The sequence below is a fragment of the Anolis carolinensis genome, unplaced genomic scaffold, assembly GCF_035594765.1.
Source record: "Anolis carolinensis isolate JA03-04 unplaced genomic scaffold, rAnoCar3.1.pri scaffold_14, whole genome shotgun sequence".
Taxonomy (NCBI): Eukaryota; Metazoa; Chordata; class Lepidosauria; order Squamata; family Dactyloidae; genus Anolis; species Anolis carolinensis.
In genome coordinates, this window is record NW_026943825.1 from 17,065,897 (window position 1) to 17,090,159 (window position 24,263).

Genomic DNA, 24,263 nt, shown 5'->3' on the forward strand with positions numbered 1-24,263 from the left:
ATGTATAATATACCACTAGCATGTTATATTATTCGTATTCTGTCACATACCAGTGCTAAATGATAAGTTGCATAAGAGATGTGGGCGAAACGTCAGGAGAGAATGCTTCTGGAAAACCAATTATTATTTCTTACATTGTACTATATTAATCATATACCACAATATGTATAATGCACCACTAGCATGTTATATTATTCGTATTATGTCACATACCAGTGCTAAATGATAAGTTGCATAAGAGATGTGGGCAAAACGTCAGGAGAGAATGCTTCTGGAAAACCAATTATTATTTCTTACATTGTACTATATTAATCATATACCACAATATGTATAATGCACCACTAGCATGTTATATTATTCGTATTATGTCACATACCAGTGCTAAATGATAAGTTGCATAAGAGATGTGGGCGAAACGTCAGGAGAGAATGCTTCTGGAAAACCAATTATTATTTCTTACATTGTACTATATTAATCATATACCACAATATGTATAATGCACCACTAGCATGTTATATTATTCGTATTATGTCACATACCAGTGCTAAATGATAAGTTGCATAAGAGATGTGGGCAAAACGTCAGGAGAGAATGCTTCTGGAAAACCAATTATTATTTCTTACATTGTACTATATTAATCATATACCACAATATGTATAATGCACCACTAGCATGTTATATTATTCGTATTATGTCACATACCAGTGCTAAATGATAAGTTGCATAAGAGATGTGGGCGAAACGTCAGGAGAGAATGCTTCTGGAAAACCAATTATTATTTCTTTCCCGCCCAATTTGACCTGTCTCAGCCTGTGACGTGCGGGAGAATCGTCCAATCGGGCGGCGACACATGGCGAAGGGGTGGGACCAAGGCCAAAAAAGGCGGCCGGATTGGGAGGCTAACATATATTTTAAATCACAACGGAGTGCGCATGCGTCAAGCAGCGCCCTGTTTTCGCGCCCAAATTGGCGAGCAGGAGAATCCTCCAATCGGGCGGCGACACATGGCGAAGGGGTGGGACCAAGGCCAAATAGGCGGCCGGACTGGGAGGCTAACATATATTTTAAATGACAACGGAGTGCGCATGCGTCAAGCAGAGCCCTGTTTTCGCGCCCAAATTGGCGAGCAGGAGAATCGTCCAATCGGGCGGCGACACATGGCGAAGGGGTGGGACCAAGGCCAAAAAAAGGCGGCCGGATTGGGAGGCTAACATATATTTTAAATGACAACGGAGTGCGCATGCGTCAAGCAGAGCCCTGTTTTCGCGCCCAAATTGGCGAGCAGGAGAATCGTCCAATCGGGCGGCGACAGATGGCAAAGGGGTGGGACCAAGGCTTAAAAAAAAACCGGCCGTTTTGGAGGCGGGGCTTCTTCTTGGCTGTAAATTGTAAAATTTGCCTCAGACAATCTCGGGACGCCGAGAGAGAAGGCAGCTTGGCCTGGGAGCCATTCTGAAGGCCTGGGTCGGAAGAAAGAAAGAAAGAAAGAAAGAAAGGGCAGCCGCGGCTAGAAGGCCCGAAGAGACAGGCTCCGTTTCTGAAGCAGGTGAATAAGGGCCCCTTTTTACAGGCTCACCTGGTTCATTTGAAATTAATCTGGAGTTTAAAGAGACGCCTTTCCTTTTGGGAATCACTTTTACCTCAGGAAAGGCTTCTCTTCCAATCCCACTTCATTTTATGTTGCTTTCCTTGTTATTTTGGGGATTCTTTACCTCAGGAATCTCCTCAAAATTGAAATACAAAGAGGAAAATGCCTATTTTATATATTAGTCATCTTAATTTTATCAAAAATGGCCTCAAATAGCACAAGATAAGGTTGCATAAAGGCTTTGTGAAACAGAAAGAAAGAAAACTATTTTATTTATTAATATTTCATTATTTTTTGCCTCAAATCGCCTCAAGTCACAAAGCATTGTAATAGAAAATACAGTAGAGTCTCATTTCTCCAAGCTAAAGTTTGGATAAGCGAATATCTTGGATAATAAGGAGGGATTAAGGAAAAGCCTATTAAATATCAAGTTAGGTTATGATTTTACCAATTAAGCACCAAAACATCATGTTTTACAACAGATTTGACAGAAAAAGTAGTTCAATATGCAGTAATGTTATGTTGTAACTACTGTATTTACGAATTTAGCACCAAAATATCACGATATATTGAAAACAAAAATGGGTTGGATAATCCAGAAACGTGGATAAGCGAGACTCTACTGTACCGTAAAATATTCAGGGGAAAAAATGTTCACTGAAATATTTACAAAATCATTAAAATATTAATATTGAAATAATAAAATATTTGCAGAAATATTTGCCAAAAATAAGCAAAGTATTTGGGGAAAAATATTCACAAAAAATTCATAAAAATATTCACAAATACATTCAGAAAAAAACAATCATGAAAACATTCACAAACATTGAAATAAAATATTCACAAAATATTCACCCAAAAAATCATACAAATATTTGTGGAAATATTTGCCAAAATTAAGGAAAATATTCGGAAAAAATATTTACAAATACAGTAGAGTCTCACTTATCCAACACTCGCTTATCCAACGTTCTGGATTATCCAACGCATTTTTGTAGTCAATGTTTTCAATGCATTGTGATATTTTGGTGCCAAATTCTTAAATACAGTAATTACTACATAGTATTACTGCCTATTGAACTATTTCTTCTGTCAAATTTGTTGTATAACATGATGTTTTGGTGCTTAATTTGTAAAATCATAACCTAATTTAATGTTTAATAGGCTTTTCCTTAATCTCTTCTTCTTATTCCCTCAGAAATGGCAAAGCCTTGTGAAACGGACGGAAGAAATAAAGGCAAAATTTTTGAAAATTTCCACAGCTTTTTCTGAAGGGACCAGGTGAATATTGTTCTTTTTTATTTATTATCTGATTTATTTCTTATCCAGATCATTTCTTTTCACTTCTATTTTATGTATTGATATTTTATTATATTTTATTATATCAAACCAAAAAAATAATAATTACAAGGTCTTTTCCAGAGAAGAAGAAAAAGGCTAAAATTGTGGGTTGTGAGTTTTACGGGCGGTATGGCTATGCCCCAGAAGCATTCTCTCCTGACGTTTCGCCCACATCTATGGCAGGAAACTAGGGGAGTGATGAGGCTTTTATATATCTGCGAAATGTCCAGGGTGGGAGAAAGAACCCTTGTCTGTTGCAGGCAAATGTGAATGCTGTTATTGGCCACCTTGATTAGCATTGAATGGCCTGCAGTTTCAAGGCCTGGCTTCTTCCTGCCTGGGGGAATCCTGTGTTTGGAGGTGTTAGCTGGCCCTGCTTTTTGAGGTGGCAGCCCAGAAACTCACAACAACCCATGAAAGCCTTTGACAACACATGGCAGCATTTTTGAAAATTCATACAGCTTTCTAGAGGAAAGGAGTAGAATAATAATGGCATTTTTTACCAATCTGATTTATTTCCAGCCTTAAGACCCATAACATGCTATGCTGAAATTTATATATATATATATATATATATATATATATATATATGTGTATTATTTTGTATATAATGGACAATGTAGTTTATAATAATATGATTTAATGTTTATACATATAATATTGATAATAATATTATAATGTAATAAAATATAATAACACAATATAATATTGATTATATATTATATATAATTTTATATGTACATAGAAAGTATTAGCATTCACAATAATAGCATTATATATAACTATATTGTACTATACCATCATACTGTAATGTTATTAGAAATATTACAGGTAATACATAACATAATTAATATTATATTGTATTATATTGTATGTATATTCAATATATTATATTGAATATAATATAATATAACATAATAATAATATAATATAACATTAATAATAATATAATATTATCATATCATATAAGAATAATATAATAATAATATAATATATTGTACGTATATTCAATATATTATTATATATCATTGTCTATTATATTGTATACTATATACGATATACTATATATACATAATACATATTATATTATTAGCATAGCATGTTACAGGTACAGGAGACAAGATGGGAACTGCCTTCCTGGCCTTGCAAAAGAGATAGAAGACAATGCCTGGTTTTTTTTCTGAATGCTCTCTTCCCACTCACTCTTCTCCCAGCGCTGAATTCAAGTCAACGTGAAGAAAGAAACAAAAGGTCGAGAGACAGAGGACGGAAGATGCTTGAAGACACCCTCGCAAGGACACCGCCTGCCTCCCAAAAAAGGTCGTTTTCAGGGTAATTGGTGTAAGGGTAGGCATTTAATGTCTATCTTTGCATTAAAAAAAGGGTTACCTTTGCACACGGTTCCCCTCGCGTGTGGCATCGAAGAAGTCCCACTCGGGAACGGACGGGTCCTCCCTTTGTTCTAGGCAGATGATGGGTCTTCCTATACGGGCCGTAGGGGTCACAGCTTGGGGGTCAGCGGGGGGGCCCGCCCTGGCATCGCGGGGGGCAGCACACGTTACGGGCATTTTAAGATGTCCTTGCAACTTAGAAATAAAAATATTAATACCTTAACTCACTTACTAACATCCTACTAACACCATTCTAAATAGGGTACCCTGCCCTTTTAAATAGGACTGTGTTCTGCCTGATGGCAAGAACCAAGCTGGGAAGGGAGGGGGCCTCCTGGCCCCCCATAAAAGGGCCCCCATGGAAGGACATTGCAAAAGGCCCCTAAGGTGTCCTGAGAGCAGCCTCTTGGTCCTTAGTGTGTTCCCCACGGTGCCAGGGCTGGGCCCCTTGCTCTCCCCCAACCCATGGACCCTGCCGCTTGTATATCATCCGTCCAGGGCCAACGGACGCCCCCTCCCTCCCCGGGCGGAGCTTCGAGGCCACACTCAAGGGGAGACCAGAGCCGTGTGCCTCATGCCAACGCCTAGCACGTGGCAAACCTTTTTTTTTTTACTGCAAACATAGGCATCATGATTGTGATTTTTGTTAATTCCTTTTAAATTTAATTGTTTGTATTTGATAGCATGGTAGGCTGGTTTTATATCAGTGAGCCGCCCCGAGTCCCTCTGGGGAGACGGTGGCAGGGTACAAAAATAAAATTATTATTATTACTATTATTGATTCGAGGCACCTGGAAAAAGAAATACCAGGAAGCAGATAAAATTATTATTATTATTATTATTATTATTATTGATTACAGGCACCTGGAAAAAGAAATACCAGGAAGCAGATAAAATTATTATTATTATTATTGTTGATTACAGGCACTTGGAAAAAGAAATACCAGGAAGCAGATAAAATTATTATTATTATTGATTCCAGGAAAAAGATATACCAGGAAGCAGATAAAATTATTATTGTTATTGTTGTTATTATTATGTAGGACCCCCTTTTATTTATGTAAGGCCACACACCCAGGGGACCACTATTCCTAATTAAAGCCTGGTTAAAAGGGATCCTCTATTCTTAAAGTTAGGCGTATAGAGATCTCCTATCCAGAAACTAATGCGGCCTGCCCTATAGAGATCTGTTAAACCAAGGCGGCCTGCCCTATAGAGATCTCCTATTTCACGTAACACCAGGCAATATGGAGATCCCTGGTTTTTTTAACCGTTAAATCCCTTACGTGGGGATATCCCTGGTTATTTTAACCGTTAAATCCCTTACGTGGGGATATCCCTGGTTATTTTAACCTTTAAGTCCCTTACGTGGGGAAATCCCTGGTTATTTTAACCTTTAAGTCCCTTACGTGGGGATATCCCTGGTTATTTTAACCGTTAAATCCCTTACGTGGGGAAATCCCTGGTTATTTTAACCTTTAAATCCCTTACGTGGGGAAATCCCTGGTTTTTTTAACCTTTAAGGCCAGATGTGGGGATTTCCTTGCTTCTTTTAACCCGTGAGGCCAGCCATGGGGAGATATCTTAGGCTGTTTTCATGAAAAGTCAGGTATAGACGCACTGTTTTCTCTCCCGTTCCATGTGCCTGGACTCCCGGAGGGCTCCTGCCGGACACCGTCTCCCATCGGCCGAGAGGGATCCTTCCTGTCTGGGAAGGATCTGCAACACAGGTAAAAAGAAGATTCCGGGAAGGAGATTCTACAGCGGAGCCCTTAAGCCAGGTGAGACACTCCTTCCAGCCTCCACGGCTGCCTTGCACACACACACACACACACACACACACACATGACACACACAAACACACACGACACACACAAACACATACACATGTACAGCTGGTGCCCACGGGGACTCTTCCCCAATAGATCGGGGACTCCCACTCCGGCGATTGGCCATTGTAAATGCCTTGAAGCAGTTTGGGGCTTCCGGCCAAGCGCTTGCAAAGAGAATCCATTCAAGGTTGGACCCCTTTTAAAGGGCCTGGCACGGGGGACCCCAGATTATTAACTTGAGGCCTGGGAAAAGGAGATTTTTGTATTTATTTATTACAATATTTATATCCCGCCCTCTCTCCCCTTAAAAGGGGACTCAGAGCAGCTTACGTTATATTTACATATTTATTTATTACAATATTTATATCCCAACCTCTCCCCTTAAAAGGGGACTCAGAGCGGCTTACAAGTTATATTTACATATTTATTTATTACCATATTTATATCCCTCCCTCTCTCCCCTTAAAAGGGGACTCAGAGCGGCTTACAAGTGATATTTACATATTTATTTATTACAATATATCCGGCCCTCTCTCCCCTTAAAAGGGGACTCAGAGCGGCTTACAAGTGATATTTACATATTTATTTATTACAATATATCCGGCCCTCTCCCCTTAAAAGGGGACTCAGAGCGGCTTACAAGTGATATTTACATATTTATTTATTACAATATTTATATCCGGCCCTCTCTCCCCTTAAAAGGGGACTCAGAGCGGCTTACAAGTGATATTTACATATTTATTTATTACAATATATCCGGCCCTCTCTCCCCTTAAAAGGGGACTCAGAGCGGCTTACAAGTGATATTTACATATTTATTTATTACAATATATCCGGCCCTCTCCCCTTAAAAGGGGACTCAGAGCGGCTTACAAGTGATATTTACATATTTATTTATTACAATATTTATATCCGGCCCTCTCTCCCCTTAAAAGGGGACTCAGAGCGGCTTACAAGTGATATTTACATATTTATTTATTACAATATATCCGGCCCTCTCTCCCCTTAAAAGGGGACTCAGAGCGGCTTACAAGTGATATTTACATATTTATTTATTACAATATATCCGGCCCTCTCCCCTTAAAAGGGGACTCAGAGCGGCTTACAAGTGATATTTACATATTTATTTATTACAATATTTATATCCGGCCCTCTCTCCCCTTAAAAGGGGACTCAGAGCGGCTTACAAGTGATATTTACATATTTATTTATTACAATATTTATATCCGGCCCTCTCTCCCCTTAAAAGGGGACTCAGAGCGGCTTACAAGTGATATTTACATATTTATTTATTACAGTATTTATATCCCTCCCTCTCTCTCCTTAAAAGGGGACTCAGAGTGGCTTACAAGTTATATTTACATATTTATTTATTACAATATATCCCGCCCTTCTCACCCAACAGGGGACTCAGGGCGGCTCAACAATAAGACGCATATATAAAAACCACACAGTGCAATATAAATCATCACTAACTTACATCAGTATTCATAAAACACATTATAAAATACAGATAGGTGTGTTCAGTTCAAATCCATTCAAGGTATACGTGGACCCCCTTTTAATGCCAACCTTTCCACGTGGAAAACTATTTGTAAGGCAAACCCTCGTTAAAGGAGGTTTGCAATTAATTTAAAACCAGGCTTCTGAGGGATCCGCTGCGTTTAAAGCCAAACCTAGCAGGTGGGAACCCCTTTGGTTAACGCAAGGTGAGGGACCCTCCATTTTTAATAGGATGCCTGGGAGAATCTTAACCTAAAAGCAGGCCTATGGGCTACAGCCTATTCTGCATAGCCAGGCATGGGGGGACCCCATATGATTAATTTGAAGCCTGGTAAAAGGAGATTTTTGTATTTATTACATTTATATCCCGCCCTCTCCCCTTAAAAGGGGACTCAGAGCGGCTTACGAGTTATATTTACATATTTATTTATTTATTACAATATTTATATCCCGCCCTCTCTCCCCTTAAAGGGGACTCAGGGCAGCTTAACAATAAGACGCATATATAAAAAACCATACAGTGCAATGTAAGTCATCATTAACTTACATCAGTATTCATAAAACACATCATAAAATACAGATAGGTGTATTACATACACTGTATCATTAGCATCGCACAATATTAGCATTATATATTACTACATTGCATTATACCACTATACAGAAATGTTATTAGCAATATTACATTTAATATATTATATGTAATTCATATTATTATATTGTATCATTGTTAGTATTATATTGCATTATTTATTTATTTGCTAGATGTATATGCTGCCCTTCTCACCCCCAAGGTGAACAGCTTACAAAATAAATTTACATACAATATTATATTATTACCATAGTACAATACTGGCAGTAAATTACTATATTGTACTATATGAATATATGGTAATGTTATTAGTAGTATTACATGCAAAATGTAATACATAATTAATATTATATTTTATTATTAGTATATCGTATTACAATATAATAATATGAACATTATATGTATATGCAATATGTTATAATTATATATTAAATTATATATATACACACACACACACACAGTAGTCATCCAACATAAAAGGGCCAGCGAATATTTATTTATTTATTTACAGCATTTTACCGGGCTGGCCTCAAACTCATGACCTCCTGGTCAGAGTGATTTGTTGATATTTATTTATTTACAGCATTTATATTCCGCCCTTCTTTCTCACCCCGAAGGGGACTCAGGGCGGATCACATGACACATATAGGCAAACATTCAATGCCTTTTAACATAGAACAAAGACAAACAAACAGGCTCCGAGCGGGCCTCGAACTCGTGACCTCCTGGTCAGAGTGATCCATTGCAGTTAATTGCAGCTGGCTTGCTTTCCAGCCTGCGCTGTTGGATAATAAGGAGGCATTATGGAAAAGCCTATTAAACATCAAATTAGTTGGTGATTTTACAAATTAAGCACCAAAACATTTGACAGAAAAAGTAGCTCAATATGCAGTAATGCTATGTAGTAATTACTGTATTTACGGATTTAGCACCAAAATATCACAACGCATTGAAAACATGGACTACAAAAATGCGTTGGATAATCCAGAATGTTGGATAATCCAGAATGTTGGATGAGACTCTACTGTATATACAATATAAATTAGAATAGCATGTTATTGGGGGAGGAGCATCTTGGTTCTTAGATGTTTATATTAGTTATTGATATTAGTATAGATATGACATTGAGTATATTATTATCCTAGCACAATGTTAATATTAGTTATTCATATTAGTCTCAATATGACATTAATAGAGTATATTATTATCCTAGCACAATGTTATTACATAGGACTATGTTGTTGCGAGGGGGAGGGCCCCCCCACTGAGATCCCCTGTCATTAATGTGTCAGACCAGGCATTTCACTCCTACCTTTGCATCAGAAAGCAGGCTCCCTGTGCGCTAGGCCTTCCTTTGAGGAACACATTCACGGCTCCGCTTGAGTGTGGCATTGAGGCCCCACTCTGGGACGGGCGGGTCCTCCCTTTGCCCTGGGCAGATCGTGGGGGGTGGGCGGATCTCCCTAGACGGGCAGGGGGTCGCGGCTGGCGGGACAGCGGGATATAAAAATATAAATATATATATTAAAACCCTTGCACCCAAGGAAACAACTCTGGGGACCCGAGCGGCCGCTCCCAGTGCACGTCACGGGCATTTTAAACATCTCGTAGCAGCTCAGATTAATACCTGAACTAACCTTAACCTGCTAACCCTACTAACCCAATTCTTAACTAGAGCAGCACTTGTAAATAGGGCTGTTTTTGCCTGTTGGCAAGAACCAAGTTGGGAGGGGGCCTCCGGGCCTCGGGTGGGAAGAAGGCCCCCCTGTCCCTGCCCTGCGCTGGGAGCGCCCCCCCTCGGGACCCCAGTGTTTAGGTCGCCGGATTGGAGGAGAGCGGGGACCAGAAAGCCCCTCCGCCATCCGCCCAGGGCCAATGGACGCCCCTCCCTCCCTCCCTCCCCGGCAGCCGCGTTCCTCATGCAACAGGGAGCCTGGTTCTGGATGCAAACGTGGGACCCCCTTAGGACCCCCTTTTCTCTGTGCAGGGACCCCCACTCCCCATAAATAAATGCCTGGTGGAAGGGGATCCTCTGTCCTGGGGAGAAAAAGCGACATGCGTCAAGCTGTGGCTTTGCTCCCGCAGTTCCCAAGAGCCCCCAAAAGCGAGATGCTCCCTTGGTTCTGCCCTTCTGACACTTGTTTTCTCCCTTGTTCCATGTCTCCGGAATCGCCGAGGGAGGGGCTCCTCCTGGACAAGAGCCACGGACGGACGGACAGACGGACGGAGATCACGGAGAGCAGGACGCCTGGCCTTTCCGGATGCTGAGCTCGACCCCTTTCCAACAATGTCAGCGTTTAAGAATAAAACTTCCCAAAAAAAGGTGTTTTCTGGTTATTATTCAAACATTGAATTTTTGGCAGCCTTAAACATCTAGATTACAATACAGTTTGTGCTGCTGCATTTTACAAACCTGACCTTGTTTTCTACAAATAAAGTTGAGAGAAACACCTGTGTAAGTTTTGCACTAGGCTCAGACTCATTGTTCTGATAGGCTGTTATATGGTTATTATTGAAAGGCATAATGTTTTTGGCAGCATTAAACATCTAGATTACAATACAGTTTGTGCTGCTGCCTTTTATAAACCTCGTTTTCTACAAATAAAGTCAAGAGAAACACTAAGTTTTGCACTGTGCTCAGACTCATTGTTCTGATAGGCTGTTATATGGTTATTATTGAAAGGCATAATGAGTTTTTGGCAGCATGAAACATCTAGATTACAATACACTTTGTGCTGCTGCCTTTTATAAATCTTGTTTTCTACAAATAAAGTTGAGAGAAACACCTGTATAAGTTTTGCAGTCATTGTTCTGATATTCTGTTATATGGTTTTATTGTTAATATTGTTTTTAATGTATGACTATTACATGTGACATGGGAGCAGGATATAAAAATGAAGTATTATTAATAAACACCACAATTTTCTTGCACCCCAAGTACATCTGGCCATTGCCAAAAAGTATTTAACTCTGCCTACATGGCACTAAAGTGTATTTATATGTTGATTTGTTTCTATTGATTGTATGTAATGTTTGCTTTATTTGCATTGAATTTTTGCCTAGATGTATCTTGTATGCCGCTCATCTCCATAAATGAGCGGGATACAAATGAGGTTAATAATGTTACGAATGTTTTAATGTAACTTGAATTTTAAATTGAATTGAAATGTGATTGTAATTGTTTATAAGTGTGTTATCTATTTGTCAGCCACCCTGATTCTCCCCTTATTGGGTGAGAAGGTCTGGGAAGAAATTCATAAATAAATAAAATATTCTGTGTCCAGGTTGCTTCATGGGTTGACTTCTCTGGCAGGATTAGTCTGCAGGGCCTTTCCTGTGGGCAAGTTTACACGGACTACCAAGCATGGAGCAGGCAAGGCACTGCAGACACTCCTGCGCATGCGCGGGCTGCTCCCTATTCGTATGAACCTGGCCCCGCCCACTACAGGCATTTTCTCTTCGACTGCGCGGCCTCCATATTTGAGGGAACTTGGCCCCGCCCACTACAGGCACCCCTTTCCCTTCTGCGGCTGCGCGGCCTCCGTCACAGGGCGGCAAGATGGTTTCCCGGCCCGGTAAGTGTCGTTCGGGGCGGCCGATTCCACGGCGACCCGGCTCCGTCGAGGCCTCGTCGCCAAGGCCCGGGAGGAGAAGGGAGCCGGGAGCGTGGCCTTCCAAACAGCGTTCGCAGGCCAAGGCAGGGAAGGAATCCCAGGCAGGAAAACCCACTTCGGCCTTCGCTCCAGGTGTTTTGGACAGTTCCCCAACCCGTAGGCAGGCTGCTAGGCATTGTGGGAGTTGGAGTCCCAAACATACCATACTCGTAATATACTATATACACATAATATTACAATGTATTACAATATAATAATTTGCTATTATAATTAAATATTTATATTACATGTAATGTTAGTAATAATACTGCAACGTAGTCATATAGTACAATATAATAATATATAATGCTTGTATTGTGCTGTACTAACATAATATATTGTATATACATATAATACTGATAATAATCGGATATAATATTTATTTATTATTTAAACTTCTATGCCACCACTCCCCTAGGGTTAATACAAAGTAATAATAATACACTTGTATATTTATATTCCATGTAATATTACTAATAATATTGCAATATAGTCATATAGTACAATATAATATGCAATGCTTATATTGTGCTGTACTAATATTATAATATACATATAATATTGATAATCTGATGTAATACAATGTAATAATAATACACTATTATATATTTATATTACATGTAATGTCACAATATTGCAATATAGTCATATAGTACAATATAATAATATACAATGCTTATATTGTTCTGTACTAATATTATAATATACATTATAATATATATTATAATTATATATAATTATAATTATATATATATATTTAATTATAATTATATTTATTATTTTTATATTAAATTATATATTTTAAATTAAATTATAATTATAATATATAATATAATATTGATAATATTCCAATGTATTACAATATAATAATACACTATTATAACGATATATTTATATTACATGTAATGTTACTAGTAATATTGCAATATAGTCATATAGTACAATATAATAATATATAATGCTTGTATTGTGCTGTACTAATAATATAATATATTGTATGTACAGTAGAGTCTCACTTATCCAACATAAACGGGCCGGCAGAACGTTGGATAATCGAATATGTTGGAAAGATTAAGGAAAAGACTATTAAACATCAAAATAGGTTATGATTTTACAAATTAAGCACCAAGACATCATGTTATAGGTAGGAAGGCACCATCTGATCCCTCCTGACAGATGGCCATTCATCCTCACTGTTATAATTAGTTCTATGGAGAAGTAAGGCTTGTGGGATGATGTCCAGGGTGGAAGGAAGGAAGAACTCGTGCATGTTGGAGGCAAGCGTGAAGCATTCTCTCCTCATGTTTCGCCCACAACCATCGAAGACCGCCTCGGAGGTCCAATATTACGGTAGAGTCTCACTTATCAAACATAAATGGCTGGCAGAATGTTGGATAAGCGAATATGTTGGATAATAAGGAGGGATTGAGGAAAAGCTTATTAAACATCAAATTACATTATGATTTTACAAATTAAGCACCAAATCATCACGTTATACAACAAATTTGACAAAAATTACTTCACTACGCAGTAATACTATGTAGTAATGACTGTATTTACAAATTTAGCACCAAAACATCACAATGTATTGAAAACATTGACTACAGAAGAATTGACTACTAAAATGTCGAGTGCGTTGGATAATCCAGAATGTTGGATAAGCAAATGTTGGATAAGTGAGACTCTACTGAATTCTGCGCCCAGTCTGGTACATCCAATGCTCCGCTATGTTCCTTTTCTGCATTGCAGGGGCGCTCTTTACTTTACATACCTCTATGTTGCGTTTCTGCATTGCAGGGGCGCTTTTTACTTTTCATACCTCTAGGTTGCTTTTCTGCATTGCAGGGGCGCTCTTGGCTTTTCATACCTCTATGTTGCTTTTCTGCATTGCAGGGGTGCTCTTTGCTTTTCATACCTCTATGTTCCTATTCTGCATTGCAGGGGCGCTCTTCTCTTTTCATACCTCTATGTTCCAATTCTGCATTGCGGGGGCGCTCTTTCCTTTTCATACCTCTATGTTCCAATTCTGCATTGCGGGGGCGCTCTTTGCTTTTCATAACTCTATGTTCCAATTCTGCATTGCAGGGGCGCTCTTTGCTTTTCATACCTCTATGTTCCAATTCTGCATTGCGGGGGCGCTCTTTCCTTTTCATACCTCTATGTTCCATTTCTGCATTGCGGGGGCGCTCTTTCCTTTTCATACCTCTATGTTCCAATTCTGCATTGCAGGGGCGCTCTTTCCTTTTCATACCTCTATGTTCCAATTCTGCATTGCAGCGGCGCTCTTAGCTTTTCATATCTCTATGTTCCTCCTATCCCTCCCTTTCCCCCTTCCGCCTCCGCTCTCTTCTCCCATTGGTTGTTGCTTGGGAGGTCCCGCCCGTTTCCCCTTCCTTCGCTCCCTCATTGGTCGAAGCGCGTCCTGGCAGATATGTAGTGCGGGGGCGTTTCCCATCGTAGCCGCAATAATACAAAATAAAGAATTATATAATATCAGAGATATATAGTATTCGAGCTTATTAATAATCGTTACGTATTATTATGTTGTTTGAATATGAGGTGCATGGATGTGTCAGGGTTGGCGACGGAAGGGACGGGTGTGTGATGGACCTGCCGGGACTTGGGGGCGGGGCAAGGGGCGTGGCCTGGCGCGTGAGGGCCGGGGAAGGGAACAGCCAAGATGGCGGCCGGGGTGAGTGAGGCGAGCGAAGCGCCGCTGAGGAGAACGTCAGGAAAAGGCCTTTAGATTATATAATTATTATTCTGTTATTTCATATTATTATAATACACAGTATTTTGCATTATTATGTTGTTATTATTTCATATTATTATACATATAATTTTGCATTATTATGTTGTTATTTTATATTATATTATTTTTATTTTTATTATTTTGCATCCTTATATTATTTTGTTTTTATATTATTATCATTTTACATTATTATTATATTATATTATTTTGTTCTTATTTCATATTATATTTATTTCATATTTTATTATATTATTGTTATTTTGCATCATTATTATATTATTCGGTTATTTCATATTATTATAATTCACAGTATTTTGCATTATTATGTTATTTTATATTATTATAATATTATTATTTTGCATCCTTATATTATTGGTTTTTATTTTATATTTTATATTTTTATTATTTTACATTCTTATATTGTTTTGTTTATATTTCATATTATATTATATTATTATTTTACATCATTATTAGACTATACAATTTTAGTATTTCATACTATTATACACATGATTTTGCATTATTATGTTGTTATTTTATATTATTATTACATTATTATTTTACATCATTTTTATATTTGTTCTTACGTATTGCATATTATTTTATTATTATTTTGCATCGTTATTATTTTCTGTTATTTCATGTTATTATCATACACAGTATTTTGCGTTATTATGTTGTTATTTTATATTATTATTATATTACTATTATTTTGCATCCTTCTATTATTTGGATCTTATATTATTTTATATTATTATTATTATTTTACATCATTTTTATATTTGTTCTTACGTATTGCATATTATTTTATTATTATTATATTCTGTTATTTCATGTCATTATCATACACAGTATTTTGCATTTTTATGTTGTTATTTTATATTATTATTATATTACTATTATTTTGCATCCTTCTATTATTTGGATCTTATATTATTTTATATTATTCTTATTGTTTTTCATCATTATTATATTATTTTGTTCTTATTTCATGGCTGTCTGGCCATGTTCCAGAAGCATCTACCAAGCTTGTAAAGAGTCGAGTCTGGCAGGACGTGTTTTTGAGGAGAGGAGGAGGGGACGTTGTGGGGAGAGGAACGTCAACATGATTCTTGCTTTTATCTCCTAGAAAGTGAGTGACGGCACGGTCCCCAAGCGGAAGCGGAAGCGCATCTCCGAAGGGAACTCCGTCTCGTCCTCCTCGTCATCCTCCTCCTCTTCCCACCTGGAGACCACGTCAAACAACAACCAGTTTCCCCTGATGGTAAGTCATTATCCTCCTCACCGTAGCAAGTTTGGGAGTCAATTTCAAAATAATTCCAATAAAATGTCATTACTTGAAGCATCAGTAGGTTATATGTTCTTGAATATTTACCATATTTTTTTAAAAAACTAGTTCTGTAAGTGGAAAAGGAGGTTCAATAAAAATATGGTATTAACAATTAATAATAATAATACTTCATGTGTATCTACCTCCAGATAGGGACTCAGGTCGGCTTCCAACATAGTAACAGGCAAATATTCAATGCCTATATAAACAATGCAGAGCAAGATAAAGATCTATAATTATATATATTAATTTCACATAATTATATATATTAATTTAACATATGCATTTCCCCCTGAAACGCTTGCAAATCCTCTCTGTAGATGTGCATTTCCCCTGCAATATTTGCAAGCCTTATATATCTATATTCATATCTAGATATGTCTATATATATATTTGTGTGTGCATTTACCCCCATAATATTTGAAAGGCTTTTTCTGCCTACCTTTCTTCTAGCATATTATATTCTATTATATTCTCCCACCTCCTTTTTTTCCACATTATTATTATTATTATTATTATTATTAATGGCCTTTTCCGCCTGTCTTCCACCATATTATAATTATTATTAATCGCCTTTTCTACTCGTACCACGTTTCGGATTTTTTCGACCACCGGCCGAGATTTTGCGAATTTTTTAATTTATTTTTTGAAAAGTATTTTTTACGAGAAAACTACAAGTCCCAGCTCCTTGAAATTTTGTCACGATCCGCCCACGGGCCACGGGACTACTCGTACCACGTTTCGGATTTTTTCGACCACCGGCCGAGATTTTGCGAATTTTTAAATTTATTTTTTGAAAAGTATTTTTTACGAGAAAACTACAAGTCCCAGCTCCTTGAAATTTTGTCACGATCCGCCCACGGGCCACGGGACCACTCGTACCACGTTTCGGATTTTTTCGACCACCGGCCGAGTTTTTGCAAATTTTTAAATTTATTTTTTGAAAAGTATTTTTTACGAGAAAACTACAAGTCCCAGCTCCTTGAAATTTTGTCACGATCCGCCCACGGGCCACGGGACCACTCCTGCCACGTTTCGGATTTTTTTGACCACCGGCTGAGTTTTTGCAAATGTTTTAATTTATTTTTTGAAAAGTATTTTTTACGAGAAAACTACAAGTCCCAGGTCCTTGAAATTTTGCCACGATCCGCCCACGGGCCACGGGACTACTCGTACCACGTTTCGGATTTTTTCGACCACCGGCCGAGATTTTGCGAATTTTTTAATTTATTTTTTGAAAAGTATTTTTTACGAGAAAACTACAAGTCCCAGCTCCTTGAAATTTTGTCACGATCCGCCCATGGGCCACGGGACTACTCGTACCACGTTTCGGATTTTTTCGACCACCGGCCGAGATTTTGCGAATTTTTTAATTTATTTTTTGAAAAGTATTTTTTACGAGAAAACTACAAGTCCCAGCTCCTTGAAATTTTGTCACGATCCGCCCACGGGCCACGGGACCACTCGTACCACGTTTCGGATTTTTTCGACCACCGGCCGAGTTTTTGCGAATTTTTTAATTTATTTTTTGAAAAGTATTTTTTACGAGAAAACTACAAGTCCCAGCTCCTTGAAATTTTGTCACGATCCGCCCACGGGCCACGGGACCACTCCTCCCACGTTTCGGATTTTTTCGACCACCGGCCGAGTTTTTGCGAATTTTTTAATTTATTTTTTGAAAAGTATTTTTTACGAGAAAACTACAAGTCCCAGCTCCTTGAAATTTTGTCACGATCCGCCCACGGGCCACGGGACCACTCGTACCACGTTTCGGATTTTTTCGACCACCGGCCGAGATTTTGCGAATTTTTTAATTTATTTTTTGAAAAGTTTTTTTACGAGAAAACTACAAGTCCCAGCTCCTTGAAATTTTGTCACGATCCGCCCACGGGCCACGGGACCACTCGTACCACGTTTCGGATTTTTTCGACCACCGGCCGAGATTTTGCGAATTTTTAAATTTATTTTTTGAAAAGTATTTTTTACGAGAAAACTACAAGTCCCAGCTCCTTGAAATTTTGTCACGATCCGCCCACGGGCCACGGGACTACTCGTACCACGTTTCGGATTTTTTCGACCACCGGCCGAGATTTTGCGAATTTTTTATTTATTTTTTGAAAAGTATTTTTTACGAGAAAACTACAAGTCCCAGCTCCTTGAAATTTTGTCACGATCCGCCCACGGGCCACGGGACTACTCGTACCACGTTTCGGATTTTTTCGACCACCGGCCGAGATTTTGCGAATTTTTTTATTTATTTTTTGAAAAGTATTTTTACGAGAAAACTACAAGTCCCAGCTCCTTGAAATTTTGTCACGATCCGCCCACGGGCCACGGGACCACTCCTCCCACGTTTCGGATTTTTTCGACCACCGGCCGAGATTTTGCGAATTTTTTAATTTATTTTTTGAAAAGTATTTTTTACGAGAAAACTACAAGTCCCAGCTCCTTGAAATTTTGTCACGATCCGCCCACGGGCCACGGGACCACTCGTACCACGTTTCGGATTTTTTCGACCACCGGCCGAGATTTTGCGAATTTTTTAATTTATTTTTTGAAAAGTATTTTTTACGAGAAAACTACAAGTCCCAGCTCCTTGAAATTTTGTCACGATCCGCCCACGGGCCACGGGACCACTCGTACCACGTTTCGGATTTTTTCGACCACCGGCCGGGATTTTGCGAATTTTTTAATTTATTTTTTGAAATGTATTTTTTACGAGAAAACTACAAGTCCCAGCTCCTTGAAATTTTGTCACCATCCGCCCACGGGCCACGGGACCACTCGTACCACGTTTCGGATTTTTTCGACCACCGGCCGAGATTTTGCGAATTTTTAAATTTATTTTTTGAAATGTATTTTTTACGAGAAAACTACAAGTCCCAGCTCCTTGAAATTTTGTCACCATCCGCCCACGGGCCACGGGACTACTCGTACCACGTTTCGGATTTTTTCGACCACCGGCCGAGATTTTGCGAATTTTTTAATTTATTTTTTGAAATGTATTTTTTACGAGAAAACTACAAGTCCCAGCTCCTTGAAATTTTGTCACCATCCGCCCACGGGCCACGGGACTACTCGTACCACGTTTCGGATTTTTTCGACCACCGGCCGAGATTTTGCGAATTTTTTAATTTATTTTTTGAAATGTATTTTTTACGAGAAAACTACAAGTCCCAGCTCCTTGAAATTTTGTCACCATCCGCCCACGGGCCACGGGACTACTCGTACCACGTTTCGGATTTTTTCGACCACCGGCCGGGATTTTGCGAATTTTTTAATTTATTTTTTGAAATGTATTTTTTACGAGAAAACTACAAGTCCCAGCTCCTTGAAATTTTGTCACGATCCGCCCACGGGCCACGGGACTACTCGTACCACGTTTCGGATTTTTTCGACCACCGGCCGAGATTTTGCGAATTTTTTAATTTATTTTTTGAAATGTATTTTTTACGAGAAAACTACAAGTCCCAGCTCCTTGAAATTTTGTCACCATCCGCCCACGGGCCACGGGACTACTCGTACCACGTTTCGGATTTTTTCGACCACCGGCCGGGATTTTGCGATTTTTTAAATTTATTTTTTGAAATGTATTTTTTACGAGAAAACTACAAGTCCCAGCTCCTTGAAATTTTGTCACCATCCGCCCACGGGCCACGGGACTACTCGTACCACGTTTCGGATTTTTTCGACCACCGGCCGGGATTTTGCGATTTTTTAAATTTATTTTTTGAAATGTATTTTTTACGAGAAAACTACAAGTCCCAGCTCCTTGAAATTTTGTCACCATCCGCCCACGGGCCACGGGACTACTCGTACCACGTTTCGGATTTTTTCGACCACCGGCCGGGATTTTGCGAATTTTTTAATTTATTTTTTGAAATGTATTTTTTACGAGAAAACTACAAGTCCCAGCTCCTTGAAATTTTGTCACCATCCGCCCACGGGCCACGGGACTACTCGTACCACGTTTCGGATTTTTTCGACCACCGGCCGGGATTTTGCGAATTTTTTAATTTATTTTTTGAAATGTATTTTTTACGAGAAAACTACAAGTCCCAGCTCCTTGAAATTTTGTCACCATCCGCCCACGGGCCACGGGACTACTCGTACCACGTTTCGGATTTTTTCGACCACCGGCCGAGATTTTGCGAATTTTTAAATTTATTTTTTGAAATGTATTTTTTACGAGAAAACTACAAGTCCCAGCTCCTTGAAATTTTGTCACCATCCGCCCACGGGCCACGGGACTACTCGTACCACGTTTCGGATTTTTTCGACCACCGGCCGAGATTTTGCGAATTTTTTAATTTATTTTTTGAAATGTATTTTTTACGAGAAAACTACAAGTCCCAGCTCCTTGAAATTTTGTCACCATCCGCCCACGGGCCACGGGACTACTCGTACCACGTTTCGGATTTTTTCGACCACCGGCCGAGATTTTGCGAATTTTTTAATTTATTTTTTGAAATGTATTTTTTACGAGAAAACTACAAGTCCCAGCTCCTTGAAATTTTGTCACCATCCGCCCACGGGCCACGGGACTACTCGTACCACGTTTCGGATTTTTTCGACCACCGGCCGAGATTTTGCGAATTTTTTAATTTATTTTTTGAAATGTATTTTTTACGAGAAAACTAAAAGTCCCAGCTCCTTGAAATTTTGTCACCATCCGCCCACGGGCCACGGGACTACTCGTACCACGTTTCGGATTTTTTCGACCACCGGCCGAGATTTTGCGAATTTTTTAATTTATTTTATGAAATGTATTTTTTACGGGAAAACTAAAAGTCCCAGCTCCTTGAAATTTTGTCACCATCCGCCCACGGGCCACGGGACTACTCGTACCACGTTTCGGATTTTTTCGACCACCGGCCGGGATTTTGCGAATTTTTTAATTTATTTTTTGAAATGTATTTTTTACGAGAAAACTACAAGTCCCAGCTCCTTGAAATTTTGTCACCATCCGCCCACGGGCCACGGGACTACTCGTACCACGTTTCGGATTTTTTCGACCACCGGCCGAGATTTTGCGAATTTTTTAATTTATTTTTTGAAATGTATTTTTTACGAGAAAACTACAAGTCCCAGCTCCTTGAAATTTTGTCACCATCCGCCCACGGGCCACGGGACTACTCGTACCACGTTTCGGATTTTTTCGACCACCGGCCGAGATTTTGCGAATTTTTTAATTTATTTTTTGAAATGTATTTTTTACGAGAAAACTACAAGTCCCAGCTCCTTGAAATTTTGTCACCATCCGCCCACGGGCCACGGGACTACTCGTACCACGTTTCGGATTTTTTCGACCACCGGCCGGGATTTTGCGATTTTTTAAATTTATTTTTTGAAAAGTATTTTTTACGAGAAAACTACAAGTCCCAGCTCCTTGAAATTTTGTCACCATCCGCCCACGGGCCACGGGACTACTCGTACCACGTTTCGGATTTTTTCGACCACCGGCCGGGATTTTGCGAATTTTTTAATTTATTTTTTGAAATGTATTTTTTACGAGAAAACTACAAGTCCCAGCTCCTTGAAATTTTGTCACCATCCGCCCACGGGCCACGGGACTACTCGTACCACGTTTCGGATTTTTTCGATCACGGGCCGGGATTTTGCGAATTTTTTAATTTATTTTTTGAAATGTATTTTTTACGAGAAAACTACAAGTCCCAGCTCCTTGAAATTTTGTCACCATCCGCCCACGGGCCACGGGACTACTCGTACCACGTTTCGGATTTTTTCGACCACCGGCCGGGATTTTGCGAATTTTTTAATTTATTTTTTGAAATGTATTTTTTACGAGAAAACTACAAGTCCCAGCTCCTTGAAATTTTGTCACCATCCGCCCACGGGCCACGGGACTACTCGTACCACGTTTCGGATTTTTTCGACCACCGGCCGAGATTTTGCGAATTTTTTAATTTATTTTTTGAAATGTATTTTTTACGAGAAAACTACAAGTCCCAGCTCCTTGAAATTTTGTCACCATCCGCCCACGGGCCACGGGACTACTCGTACCACGTTTCGGATTTTTTCGACCACCGGCCGGGATTTTGCGAATTTTTTAATTTATTTTTTGAAATGTATTTTTTACGAGAAAACTACAAGTCCCAGCTCCTTGAAATTTTGTCACCATCCGCCCACGGGCCACGGGACTACTCGTACCACGTTTCGGATTTTTTCGACCACCGGCCGAGATTTTGCGAATTTTTTAATTTATTTTTTGAAATGTATTTTTTACGAGAAAACTACAAGTCCCAGCTCCTTGAAATTTTGTCACGATCCGCCCACGGGCCACGGGACTACTCGTACCACGTTTCGGATTTTTTCGACCACCGGCCGAGATTTTACGAATTTTTTAATTTATTTTTTGAAATGTATTTTTTACGAGAAAACTACAAGTCCCAGCTCCTTGAAATTTTGTCACCATCCGCCCACGGGCCACGGGACTACTCGTACCACGTTTCGGATTTTTTCGACCACCGGCCGAGATTTTGCGAATTTTTTAATTTATTTTTTGAAATGTATTTTTTACGAGAAAACTACAAGTCCCAGCTCCTTGAAATTTTGTCACGATCCGCCCACGGGCCACGGGACTACTCGTACCACGTTTCGGATTTTTTCGACCACCGGCCGAGATTTTGCGAATTTTTTAATTTATTTTTTGAAATGTATTTTTTACGAGAAAACTACAAGTCCCAGCTCCTTGAAATTTTGTCACCATCCGCCCACGGGCCACGGGACTACTCGTACCACGTTTCGGATTTTTTCGACCACCGGCCGAGATTTTGCGAATTTTTTAATTTATTTTTTGAAATGTATTTTTTACGAGAAAACTACAAGTCCCAGCTCCTTGAAATTTTGTCACGATCCGCCCACGGGCCACGGGACTACTCGTACCACGTTTCGGATTTTTTCGACCACCGGCCGAGATTTTGCGAATTTTTTAATTTATTTTTTGAAATGTATTTTTTACGAGAAAACTACAAGTCCCAGCTCCTTGAAATTTTGTCACGATCCGCCCACGGGCCACGGGACTACTCGTACCACGTTTCGGATTTTTTCGACCACCGGCCGGGATTTTGCGAATTTTTTAATTTATTTTTTGAAATGTATTTTTTACGAGAAAACTACAAGTCCCAGCTCCTTGAAATTTTGTCACGATCCGCCCAACGGCCACGGGACTACTCGTACCACGTTTCGGATTTTTTCGACCACCGGCCGGGATTTTGCGAATTTTTTAATTTATTTTTTGAAATGTATTTTTTACGAGAAAACTACAAGTCCCAGCTCCTTGAAATTTTGTCACCATCCGCCCACGGGCCACGGGACCACTCGTACCACGTTTCGGATTTTTTCGACCACCGGCCGAGATTTTGCGAATTTTTTAATTTATTTTTTGAAATGTATTTTTTACGAGAAAACTACAAGTCCCAGCTCCTTGAAATTTTGTCACCATCCGCCCACGGGCCACGGGACTACTCGTACCACGTTTCGGATTTTTTCGACCACCGGCCGGGATTTTGCGAATTTTTTAATTTATTTTTTGAAATGTATTTTTTACGAGAAAACTACAAGTCCCAGCTCCTTGAAATTTTGTCACGATCCGCCCACGGGCCACGGGACTACTCGTACCACGTTTCGGATTTTTTCGACCACCGGCCGAGATTTTGCGAATTTTTTAATTTATTTTTTGAAATGTATTTTTTACGAGAAAACTACAAGTCCCAGCTCCTTGAAATTTTGTCACGATCCGCCCACGGGCCACGGGACTACTCGTACCACGTTTCGGATTTTTTCGACCACCGGCCGAGATTTTGCGAATTTTTTAATTTATTTTTTGAAATGTATTTTTTACGAGAAAACTACAAGTCCCAGCTCCTTGAAATTTTGTCACCATCCGCCCACGGGCCACGGGACTACTCGTACCACGTTTCGGATTTTTTCGACCACCGGCCGGGATTTTGCGAATTTTTTAATTTATTTTTTGAAATGTATTTTTTACGAGAAAACTACAAGTCCCAGCTCCTTGAAATTTTGTCACGATCCGCCCACGGGCCACGGGACTACTCGTACCACGTTTCGGATTTTTTCGACCACCGGCCGGGATTTTGCGAATTTTTTAATTTATTTTTTGAAATGTATTTTTTACGAGAAAACTACAAGTCCCCGCTCCTTGAAATTTTGTCACCATCCGCCCACGGGCCACGGGACTACTCGTACCACGTTTCGGATTTTTTCGACCACCGGCCGGGATTTTGCGAATTTTTTAATT

General features: G+C 39.3%; 1 long non-coding RNA gene across 2 annotated transcripts; it reads left to right on the forward strand.

The window, feature by feature from the left end:
* The first annotated feature begins 1,349 nt into the window (after positions 1–1,349).
* Positions 1,350–16,000, forward strand: LOC134294387 (uncharacterized). 2 transcript variants are annotated; one of them, XR_010001308.1, is made up of 4 exons: positions 1,350–1,546; positions 2,787–2,869; positions 4,144–11,822; positions 15,782–16,000. It is a non-coding gene; the product is annotated as an uncharacterized LOC134294387 (long non-coding RNA). The 2 variants fall into 2 exon arrangements; XR_010001309.1 differs by having other exon boundaries at positions 15,786–16,000.
* Positions 16,001–24,263: the final 8,263 nt, after the last annotated feature.